At 38.6% G+C, this 12,346-nt stretch overlaps 1 protein-coding gene across 5 annotated transcripts in view; it reads left to right on the top strand.

The window, feature by feature from the left end:
* Window positions 1-154: 154 nt before the first annotated feature.
* Window positions 155-12,346, top strand: part of itsn1 (intersectin 1 (SH3 domain protein)) — a 146,442-nt gene continuing 134,250 nt past the window's right edge. For 2 of the 5 annotated variants that reach the window (XM_066706994.1, XM_066706993.1), the window contains exon 1: window positions 156-393. The gene's annotated coding sequence lies outside the window, so the exon portion shown is untranslated. Of the gene's footprint in view, window positions 394-12,346 lie in introns of all 5 variants that reach the window. The other 3 variants (XM_066706997.1, XM_066706996.1, XM_066706992.1) reach the window with 2 other exon arrangements.

Genomic DNA, 12,346 nt, shown 5'->3' with positions numbered 1-12,346 from the left:
TGGGTAAATTAAAGGAGTGGGTTTACAGCCAATCGAATTTGGGGCGATGTAAATGTATCTCCAATTTTAATTTGCTAAATTGTACGTCTATCATTTAAAATGTCTACATTCATTGGCTATTTTTCACGACAATCATGCAGCGTTCGATAGGCGCGGGTTGTGATTGGTTACAAGACTTTCGATTCGGTAGAGGCAATAAAAAAAGAGGGCGGGATAATGCACGGGTAGCAGGGTAGGTTGCGTAGCAGTACGGCGGCTCTGAGAAAAAAAAAAAAAAACGGGAGTCGAAAAGAAAAAAAAAATACTGGCAACGGCTGGAGTGATATTCTTTTTCATATATTTTCAAATTACCTTTTATAAACTGGCCATTTTCTATGGATCTCCAACGATGAGGTAAGAAAGCATATTTTAGTTGCGCAGGGTGTTTATTTCGGGGCGTTTGGCAAGCGCAGATCAAACGGGATCATTAGCTAAGCATTGCATGAAAAGAGGAGTAGGAATTGACTAGGGGGTCACCCTGGAAGAAAATCACTGCCTCTGTTTGGCGATACATGCATTTAAGCAGATCTAAATGAGAAATAAACGCGATTTCCCCTAGGAAAGGAAACGGGATCAACATTTGAAAGAGATCCATCTGAAAAAGTTAGGGCTCGCTCGCTGGGTTTATGGAAAGGGATGGAAGTATTTTATTAATTATGCTCCATTTATGTGGTCCAAATGTGAGATGCTTAGTACCAAATGTGTTTTCCTCGGCAGTTCTTGCGCCAAATAGTCATTTGTTCATAATGAATTATTTAAAATTGATTTATAGCGTGTCTGTAGATTGCGACTGTGCAATTGTATGTAGCAAACGAAATGTGTATGTATTTTATTTACATTTTGGATGGCTTGCACGCCTGTTTAGTGAAAGGATGAATACTTATGTTCAGGACTTATTTATGTACAGTGAAGGGAGGGGAGGGGAGGGGGAGGATGGGAGTGCATTGAGGCTTGAAATGCAAATTGTGATGACCATTAATGTTTATTCGTTTGCAATAGTGAAGATCATCAATGTAGGGACGAAGATCTTGCGATGATATTAAGGACGCTGGGGGGTGGTTTGAAAGCCTTAGCTGACGTTGATGTATCCAGGGTGTTAATTGTCTTTTTTTATATATAGCCTAGTTATATATACGTTTGTCTACCGGTATCATAAGTGCCCCGTTTTTGTGCGATTTCTCTGGAGGTATTTAATTGAAGCTCCTACATGGGGAGGCCCGTGCAGGGGTGGATACATGCAGTGCAGTATTCAAGAAGTCTAGTTTGACAGGCAGACTTCCATTTAGTCTTTGTACCATTCACACTTCAGATCTGAAAAACACAAGCACAAGGATTTAAAGATCCAGACAAACACAATACAGTGACACAAGGATTTTGAAATTAATACAGCAACGGTCCAGTGTAAACCTCATTTGGTTTATTTAAATGACCATGCATGTATTAGATAATTCAATATACCAGATGCATGCTCCAAATGTAACTGAAACCACTTCCCCTTTCACTTCCTTCCTTTTTTATTTTTGTAATAATGTTACTCCCAGATCATTTTCAACCTGTGATGCTTTGGCTAAATTCTAATGAAATAGAGACTCAGTGTGTTCTGACTTTCAACTGCAACTGCACCTGCACATCCATAGTCACCAGAAGTTGGATGAAATGGGTGGTCTGCAAATGGTAACATGGATTTGGGCTTGGGCAACTATAGCTCCTATAATGGTGGTATGTAATATGCTAGAGTTTTGCTTTTTGGTTGCTGTTGTCTTCTCCTGGGAACCCTTGAAGGAATTGGTTGCCTTTTAATTTTGAGTCCACTTGTGTCATTACAACAGTAGGCTGTAGGACCCCACAGACCCTGAAGGAAAGCAGAGTAAATTGGACCTACTGTCATTCATGACTAGATCAGTCCCTGTTAAACTCATGACTCAACAGGCTGTGGTACTGCTAAGCTCTTCCATATGGTACGGCCAGGGAATTGTTTCTCGATCGGTTTGAGACCAGCGACTTTACAGCTCGTCAATGTGTGTTGGACTGATGAACAGTGTGCCAGTCACAGTTCATACGAGAGTTAATTGCCTGTTTTGTAAATAATCGCTCAGTGGGAACTAGAGCAGGGCTGTCTCGGCATCTTCTCCGTAAAAGCCTGCTGCAGCAGATTCTTAGTGCTTAGCCAGACAGTTGCAGAAATCAAGATTTAGCTTCCCAGTCTTCATAGATCAGTTCTGCCACACCCAAAAAATTCAAAATAAATAGGAGTATTCAAAACAACTACATTTATTTTTGTGGGGGTTTCTGAATTTTCCAGTTTTTAAAGTCATTGAAGCATTTGTGCAGTAGTTTCACTTTGGCTCAAAGTGCTATAAGTGGCAAAGAAGGAGTTCAATTTAGTGTAATTAACTGAGCTCTCCTAATAAGGGTCATATTCGGGTTTCTTTCTGCTGTAAGGTGTTTTAAATTGCTTAAACTTTCTTCACATCTGAGGCGGAAACTAGAAAATATAAAGGCCAACAAAGAGGGTATTGGTCACATGTAGTTTGTTCTTGATGTAGTGAGGTAGAGCTCTGAATAACATAATAAGAGTAAGAATGTTTTATATATTGTATTATAGTGCTGTCCAGGTAGACAATTTAATCAATCTAATGTTGTTTTTTATTTCTATTGAGGGCTATAGAAAGACACTGGCTGTGGTGATTGGCGCTGGTAATTGAAGATCGGCCTAAAAGAGTATGTGTTAATTAATCTGTGAAATAGGAAGACATGAGGTACGATGATTTACCTGGGGAGAGAGCCAGGTTAAACCCAAACGCATGGCCATGTGGAGAGTCCTCTGCTCTCGGCTCTGATGAACTTGTCACCTCATTTCCCTCCACAGGGCTGATTAATACATACTTGCAGATGTCCTTCAACTTCAAGTGTCATGTGCTCTAAACAGCTTTACCTGGCTGCTTTAAAATGGGACGGCAAATCTTCTTAGTTTTATTTATGTGCATCCCCTTCATGAGGTTGTTTCAGAGGTATGGTTTGAAGGAAAATACATTTTTGTTTTTTATCTGGAGGAAGAAAACCAAATTAAGAAACGTTCACAAATTCGTACAGTGTTTGTCAAGTAATATGTAGTAAGTAACCTATGCGTTAATTTGTTTGCCTCTCAATGTGTAACATGACTGCTCTTCTTATTGGTGATTGAGCTGAGTAATGTATTGACTGCTTGAAGCTTTGTGGCCTGCTGCCAGGTTGGCTTGTTCATAGGTAAGAAATTATAATTCCCCTTCTGACATCAGTGTGGATGTGGAAAACTGTCAGCTAGTGCATGGACCACTGCCTACTTTACTAGGGACCAGAAGAGATGCAAAGATTTAAATAATGAAACTTGTATTGTGTGAAGGTTAATAGGAAATGCAATACTCCCATTATATTGCAGTGCAATTTGATCAATTTGAAGATTTGTTCTGAATGTAGAAGGGAGAGACGAGCCAAATGCTTAAAATGTGAATCCTGTCAACTGAACGGTTTGTTGCTGCTTTTCCACATATGTCTATAAAACAAGGGTAAGAAACACCACACTGCAATGTTTTAGGCTCAGTGTCTTCATTCCTAGTTCAGTCAGGAGTTTGTCTAGCCAATATCTTTGTCGGAGAAAGGCTGAGATTTTCGGCAGCCTTTACTGGTCACAGACAGACGTAGCACTCGATTCAATTCAGTATTCAACCCTTCCCTGAAAACGTAGGCCTCCTCACTGCAGCTACACTGATCAGCAGTGCGGTGTGTTATGGGTATCCTTCTTAAACTGTTTTAGGTCTCACCAGAATGCAGGCCTAAACTGCTGAACTGAAACTATGGTGCAGATTAAAAACAAAGTACAAGGCAAGAGCAGATCAGAGTCAGAATTGGTTAGGAAAGGTAGCCAGCATTCCAGTGAATCAGCTAATAGTAGTTCAGAAGCATGAGTTGCACTTATGCAAGCAATACCTAAAAGTAATAAAATAATCCTCATTATAATAAATGGCTGATGTCTGTTTGCCAGGAAGTAGTGTTATATTAAATCATAACTGCATAGATCACCACACAATACAAGATACTGGATTATTTTTTATTTTTATTTTTTTAACCAACTTTGTCATTAATATTGATGGTTAAAGGTAGTTCAGTTTTACTCAGTTGCAGGTGAAAAACATTCATAATTATAAACATAATGGTAAAACAAACAGTTGAGTGAGTGTTCTTTACCAGACAAGACTAACTAGTAAGTAGTTGCCCACTTTTCAGGAAAATTTCAAATGATCAGGCTTCCTGTGGGGTTGGATGATCTTCTTTAGTTTCTTTCATTATGTTGTCACTTTTCTTTCTGCTTTACTGTTCTATCTATTATAGTTGACCAAGCTGAGTCTGTTCAAATTGCTTTAATAATCAGTAGTTGCAAGTAATACATTTTCATCTTGTCAATAGTAATAAAGACACTAATTCAGTGTTTTGCACTTGCTTCTGGTCCAATGCAGGACTTGCAGCTGTTCTGATACTACTTGTTCAAAATCACTTAAACCCCTTTCACACTGAAATAATTGCCAGAATAGGGGCACATTTTTGATACCACAACACACAGGTTTTGTGGTACACTTTTGAGAAGCAACAAATAGCAGATCGGGTTGTTAGAAATGGCGGAGGTTGAAAATAATATAATTGCAGCAATTCTGTGTTCTTGATGAACGTAAGTAATGCTAATTATTGTCACACCTATGTTAGATGTTATATACCAATAAATCATGCAAAATATAATATCTCTATACAGGCAAAGGTGTTACCCCTCACACTGGGTTCGTTTAAAATGAAATCGGTTTGGTTTGTTTGTTTTGAAACAATGTATCAGTCAGTGTGCTCTCTCTTCACACTTGACAAACGTGCTCAGTTCGTAACTCGGGTTCGTTTTTGTGGGTCACTTCCGTGTTTTCTCAGTGAGCTCGGTTCTTTTTGTATTAATAAAACACTGGATATTTACATAATTAGTGCATATAAGAAATGACAGCATACGTGTATAGTAACAAATACATATGATGGCAATAAAGTAACTACATGCAGCTGTGTAACACATTTGACAGTCTACTTCTGATAGAACCAAATAATACATTGGCGCGTTCACGTTGTGCAGAATGAATTGCTTTGCCGGTCAGATCTGCGCACAGTTTCAGAATCTGAATTGTCTGTATCATGAATGCACCTAATATTTAAACATACTGTATTCAGTTATTGAACACAACAATAAGCTGCTATACTTGTGAATATTATAATCAGTGCACGTTGCGCTGCCAATGTTGATTGTTTTGCCTATATACAAATATACAATAACACAGTAGTGTGACATCCCCTAAATATCCATCTAGGAGTATTTTACTGCTACTGCCATACCTTTAAATGTATAGTGCTACTTTACATACTACATTAAATGAAGGGTTTTTACAGCAATTGGTTATTTCTGACACTTATTTTCTCACACAGAGAAAGTACAAATAAGCTGCAAAATGATAGAACAATGACTCGCTCACACGCAGCATCTTTAAATTGTATGCTCTGATGTATTAACTTTAATTTGCATTATATTCCATTTAGAAAAAAAATAGAAATACCTTTGTAACACCATTGATGAATGTACCCCAATATCCAATTGTCAGATTACTGATGTTACCGTTAACAATAAGTAAATGAACCAATACAAATGAGCATGTTATTTTATCTGGTACTGTACGCGGTTTTGGGTGAAATTTGGAATTCATTTACTTTTTGAAAAAGAACCGAGACCCTCCTGTGTCACATTCCATTTTTCCAATCGAACCGAACTGAGTTATTTTGTTAGTTTGGCAAATGAACCAATCAAAATTTGTTGTTCACACTCTTCCCCAAACTAACCGAACCGCACTGAATACGAAACAAACCTCTAGTGCAGAGATTTTCAAACCGGTCCTGGAGTACCCCCTGCCCTGCTGGCTTTTGTTCCAACTGAGGTCTTAATTGCTTAATTGAATCCTTAATTAACTTAACAAAGCAATATACCATTCAATTAAGTAATTAAGACATAGGTTGATTTAACTTTGCTGCAGTGTGTCAAGACCTCACACAGTGCCTCTCATTACACGACCATGAACTGAGAGCCAAGACTCATACTGGGTTCATTGATTCAAATGGTCTGTGAATGCTGGGTCCAGTGACCACACCACAAAAACACACAACCATACAATGTGATGAACTGGTCATTGAACTGGAACCTAGATTGACCAAATGTTGCCTGCAATTTTCCGGCATTTCAGTGTAAATGGGGCTTTATTCTTATACACTTTTTACACACTGGACTGCAGACCAGTTCATGACTGTTCAAACCATTGCTACTTTTCCATTGACTGTCTTGACTCATTGTACATTTTTAGAAGAAAAACAGTAACAGTTAATAGCCATATTTTATGTGAAATATATATATGTTTGATATAAATCTTGAAGGGAAATTCCTAGCACAAAATGTCATGTTTTTATTTTATTTAATAATACTTCAGTGAAAATAAACTACATTTGTGTAACCTTAATTCCTTAATTCTTTGTGGTGACTTGATAATCCCCTCCCTTTGATTGGTAATAGACTGAAAATGGCAGAATGAGGATTCTTTCTTCTTAAGAGTTTGTGTTCTGTGATGAAGACCCCTTCTAGTGCAAAGTTCAGTTTGTTTGATACAAGAATAACATTTGATATTTAGCAAATACATGAAAATACACTACAAAAACCCTAGTAACATATACTTTATTTTATTGAGTGACATGCTGGATGAATAGCTTAGACTGTGAAATTCTCTACTGGTAGAATTCTGGCTATTGGTTTGTATTATTTATCTACCTGCTTCTGTACAGATTGAGTCTTTTGATTCTTAATGAAAATAAAACCGGAACCTATTAATCATTTGCTCTTAATAGTCTTTGGGCCCTTTGTGCTCTTAATAGTCTTTGTGCCCTTTCTGGAATGAGCTATATGATGAATAGAAACAAAAATGCTTAAATTTAGGTCTTACCAAGGCAATTGTTTTATTGCTTTGTTTTCATTGTTTAAAATGGGGAAACTGTATTTTTATTAATTATTTATTTATTTATTATTGATGTGATGTATTTGTATCAAAAAAGCCCCATGACAACCATATCAACAGTTTGAATCCTATCACTGTAAACATCATAAGACCAGATGAGTAACGTGGATGCTCTATTGAATGATAATTATGACCAGGTAGGCTGGCAATAAATTAAAACTCAAGGGGGAAAGTTCTTTAATACAGACAGAGTGGGGGTGTAGATAATCCTTTCCCACCATTTCCCTTCATCTTGATTTAAAAGGACCACCCATTCGGGAGGAGTTGGAGTTCACTGGCTCTTTGTTGTCCTGGCCTATTCCAAGATTCCTCTGTTACAGCTCCGGCTTGTGGAGAAATCAGATTTTGTTGGGTTCCATGGGGGGTTTTTGTGTTGGGAATTAAAATCTGCAGGGGGGCTTGGTTGTACTGCAGAAGTGTTTTTTCTTGGGACCTAAGCACATTCTGGACAGACCCCCGAAAAAGAACAAAGAAATGTCAAACCTGGTTGATCGAAGACCACCTCTTCAGGGGGCTTAATTAGCATAAAGTAATTTACAAATGTTGGAATAAATAGCATTTTAGCAATTGAAAACCACTGAAAATTTTAAAACTGCTTTATTGTAAATGACGTGACTGATACTGAAGCAAAGCATTACTCAATGAAACGTCTGAATGAAGTCCTGAGATCAGTTGGCCACCAAGGTCTGAATAACCTTTTCTTGTTTGTAGCCTTTCTAATATTCTTAAAATAAAATAAGTTTTTCCTAATGATGGAAAGAGCGTCACACACCATGCAGCAGTCGACCAGCTGAATCCATACACATACATAACTTCCTGGAGCTTGAATGTCTTGGGAAAGAGCCATACATTAGCTCGAGGCTAGCTTGTCGGCTTGGCCAAGGCTTTGAGGAAAAGCATTTGGAGGATTGAGTTGGGCCAAATTAAACCAATAAGTGCTGGTCAGGACTAAATCTGTGAATTAGGGCAAATGAAAGGGGACAGATGACTTAGTTTTGAGGAGGTCATGATTGGGGCCACCGTCTCTGGGAATTGGTGTGGAATCGGTGTCCCAAAAGCCAGTATATTAGTTAGGACTTGGCTCTCCGGCCCATCTGTGGCATTGGAATGGCCTGTTGTTTATTCTGGAATGGACTATAACGTGGCTGTTTTGTTAGAGAACTGAAATTGAACAAAACAATGCAGTATGGAGGTCTGATATTGGTTTTGTGACCGAATTGTCTAAGTCATTGCAGTATGAGCAAGACCTGAGTTTCTTCCTCCTTTAAATTCCGACCCTGTCGAGCTGGGTGACCTGTACTGCGCAGAAAGTGAAGAGAGCTGGCACCACTCTGGCCTCCCGCGTTGCTTATCAAAGCCGACTGTTGTTCAACCTTGCAGGGCTATTTAGTAGATTTCAATCCTCTTGCCTGTTTATTTTTGTACAGTGGTTTCTGTGGGCTAATGTGTTCATGTTTTGGAACTCTATTGATGTAACTGCACCATGTGTGTTTACTGTTTACACAAACCACTGTGGTGAGCAGCAGCAAGAAAAATCTCCACCAAAATAAGACCGGAGCATCGTTTCTTGATGTATTCATGCGCCTTGTTGACTGTGAATTGCTTCAGAGCTGCAGTCCATGCTTCAGTTGCTCGACATAAAATGTTTAAGAAGGAGCGGTACCATTCTTAATGACTGGCTCTTCTTCACTAGGAATACTGAAAGATCCTAAATCATTAGAGCTAAAGAAATCATACACGCAATCAAAGAAAAAAAAAAAAAAAAAAAAAAGAAATCTTTGGGCTTTGGGGGGTGACTATGCATGACAGTAAGCATGATTGGTCCGCGTACAGTAAAGGCAATGAGTTACCTTATGACAGAAATCTATGCATTTTCTTGTTATTTCTGACCATTTGATAAACAAAAATGTCTATCATGCTTGAATAAATGAAACCCCATTAACAAAACTGGTTAAAAAAATAATAATTGTATTACAACACTGGAAGGGGAGTGAGTTTGAGGGAGAGGGGTATGGGGATGGGAGAGGGGAGGCAGTCAGTTGCAGAGGTCACATCCAGCTTCAGAGGATTTCACCCTCCTCTTTTTATTAACTAAATTAAAGGATCTGACAAGGCCATGGTAGTCTATCTCATCAGCCTTCGGTCCATCAATGGCCACCCTGCATCACACGTCAAGGGGGTCATTCTTGAGCCGCTTCCTCGATAGTGTTGAAAATTGAATGGAGAATGCAATGATTGTGCTATCAACAAATAATATTATATTATGTTCAGACTGGTATAAAACCAAATATTTCTTAAAACACATCATAAAATAAAATAAATCAATTAAACATTGTACCTGGATAAGTACAAACATATAAAGCAGAAAGAATTTCAGCCATCTTGCATGCATCAGCATTCATCTGAAATAAAATCAAATCACAGTATTTCAGGTTTTTCTTAGAAAAGAAAAATAAATGGCAATATAAAATACACACACACTGAGGCCCACAATTACAAATTAGATTCTGCGCGGGAAACATATACCCAATAAAATAAAATACTTCAGAAGTTTGCCACAGTTTTAATCCACATATTTGTAAAATACTTGTCCCTTGCAATTAATTTTTAAAGTAAACCAAAGCAGTGCCCTAGCTGTGTTTATATAAGATTTCAGATTCACTTAAAATAAAACCATGAGGCAAGCGAAATACATACATCGTATTAAAAACAAAATACACCCACTGATACATTTAAAATATTACTCATAACATTTTTTATTATTATTAACATTTGGAAGATATTTGAAAAGCAGTAGTTAAAAATCATATATATGTAATAATAAAAAGTAACCAAAAGTAGCACGGTCCTTACCAGTTTCGTACAGTTCAGAAATGGGACGAGTTTATAGCTGCCACAGCTTTTTCTTCAGATTCACGGACTGACCCATTTTTATGGAATCCTTAATTTATCGCTGGCAGCCTATTGTATGACAATTTGTAAACATGCGGAATGTATATCTATTACAATTGGTATGTATCTACCAATTAATTACTTTGGCATTTTTAACAAAACACACTGCATATTACCATGTGTATTAACTCCTCCCATTTTTCTGAAGTGGAACGATCTAACATACGTGAATGTTTAGCACATCACTGTCCAACCAGTACATTTTACTGGGTTAAAAAGAAAAGACAAAAATGGGCTAACCAGTGTAAGTTATTTTAACAACATTCCTTGAATTTGGATGGTAGCAAGTGGCAGCATTTTAATGACCGTTACTGACATTTATTCAAATAGAGACTTATAATTCTCTTTCTCTATTTTGTAGTGCTAACTCTCGTTACCCAACCACAGCAATCACAGATTGATGTGCTGACGGTAGCCAGTAAGAAATACAGTGAGGGAAAAAAGTATTTGATCCCCTGCTGATTTTGTATGTTTGCCCACTGACAAATAAATGATCAGTCTATAATTTTAATGGTAGGTGTATTTTAACAGTGAGAGACAGAATAACAACAAAAAAATCCAGAAAAACGCATTTCAGAAAAGTTATAAATTGATTTGCATGTTAATGTTGGAAATAAGTATTTGACCCCTTCGACTTAGTACTTGGTGGCAAAACCCTTGTTGGCAATCACAGAGGTCAGACGTTTCATGTAGTTGGCCACCAGGTTTGCACACATCTCAGGAGGGATTTTGTCCCACTCCTCTTTGCAGATCCTCTCCAAGTCATTAAGGTTTCGAGGCTGACGTTTGGCAACTCGAACCTTCAGCTCCCTCCACAGATTTTCTATGGGATTAAGGTCTGGAGACTGGCTAGGCCACTCCAGGACCATAATGTGCTTCTTCTTGAGCCACTCCTTTTTGCCTTGGCTGTGTGTTTTGGGTCATTGTCATGCTGGAATACCCATCCACGACCCATTTTCAATGCCCTGACTGAGGGAAGGAGGTTCTCACCCAAGATTTGACGGTACATGGCCCCGTCCATCATCCCTTTGATGCGGTGCAGTTGTCCTGTCCCCTTAGCAGAAAAACACCCCCAAAGCATAATGTTTCCACCTCCATGTTTGACGGTGGGGATGGTGTTCTTGGGGTCATTCCTCCTCCTCCAAACACGGTGAGTTGAGTTGATGCCAAAGAGCTCGATTTTGGTCTCATCTGACCACAACACTTTCACCCAGTTCTCCTCTGATTCATTCAGATGTTGGCAAACTTCAGACGGGCCTGTACATGTGCTTTCTTGAGCAGGGGCACCTTGCGGGCGCTGCAGGATTTCAGTCCTTCACGGCGTAGTGTGTTACCAATTGTTTTCTTGGTGACTATGGTCCACTATTGTCACCTTCTCACCAAGCTGCTTGGCGATGGTCTTGTAGCCCATTCCAGCCTTGTGTAGGTCTACAATCTTGTCCCTGACATCCTTGGACAGCTCTTTGGTCTTGGCCATGGTGGAGAGTTTGGAATCTGATTGATTGCTTGCTTCTGTGGACAGGTGTCTTTTATACAGGTAACGAGCTGAGATTAGGAGCACTCCCTTTAAGAGAGTGCTCCTAATCCTAGCATGTTACCTGTATAAAAGACACCTGGGAGCCAGAAATGTTGATGATTGTTAGGGGATCAAATACTTATTTCTGTCATTAACATGCAAATCAATGTATAACTTTTTTGTAATGCGTTTTTCTGGATTTTGTTGTTGTTATTCTGTCTGTCACTTTTAAAATACAACTACCATTTAAAATTATAGACTGATCATTTCTTTGTCAGTGGGCACACGTACAAAATCAGCAGGGGATCAAATACTTTTTTCCCCTCACTGTACATGTATAAAATAACTTATATTAATACGTAGAAAATAAGATGGATTTCATTGGAAACTTACCTCACAGGTGATCCAATTTGAAGGCTCTGCTAGCTGTCTAGCCGTTAATGTCCGGAGAATCAGTTTGGTTTAGGCGAGGGGTGCAGGAGGCAGGAAATAACAGAAAGTCCTCTCTCCCATTATCGCTAGCTTCGTAGCTCTAATGGGAGAGCTTCGTAGTTTGTAGTTCAGGCACAGTCAAACCAAAAATCCTGCGCCAGCTGCACGTGTAAAATATAGCGGCTATTCAGGATATTAATACGAATGGCTAAGATAGAGGCAACGTAGCTAAATGACTATTCGACGACTGAAATGGAAGTCGACGTATTTTACTAGACGACTAATCGTTGCATCC

Source organism: Amia ocellicauda, chromosome 6 (assembly GCF_036373705.1).
Source record: "Amia ocellicauda isolate fAmiCal2 chromosome 6, fAmiCal2.hap1, whole genome shotgun sequence".
Taxonomy (NCBI): Eukaryota; Metazoa; Chordata; class Actinopteri; order Amiiformes; family Amiidae; genus Amia; species Amia ocellicauda.
Note: the sequence above shows the minus strand (reverse complement) of the source record. Positions and strands in the feature narration are given on the sequence as shown.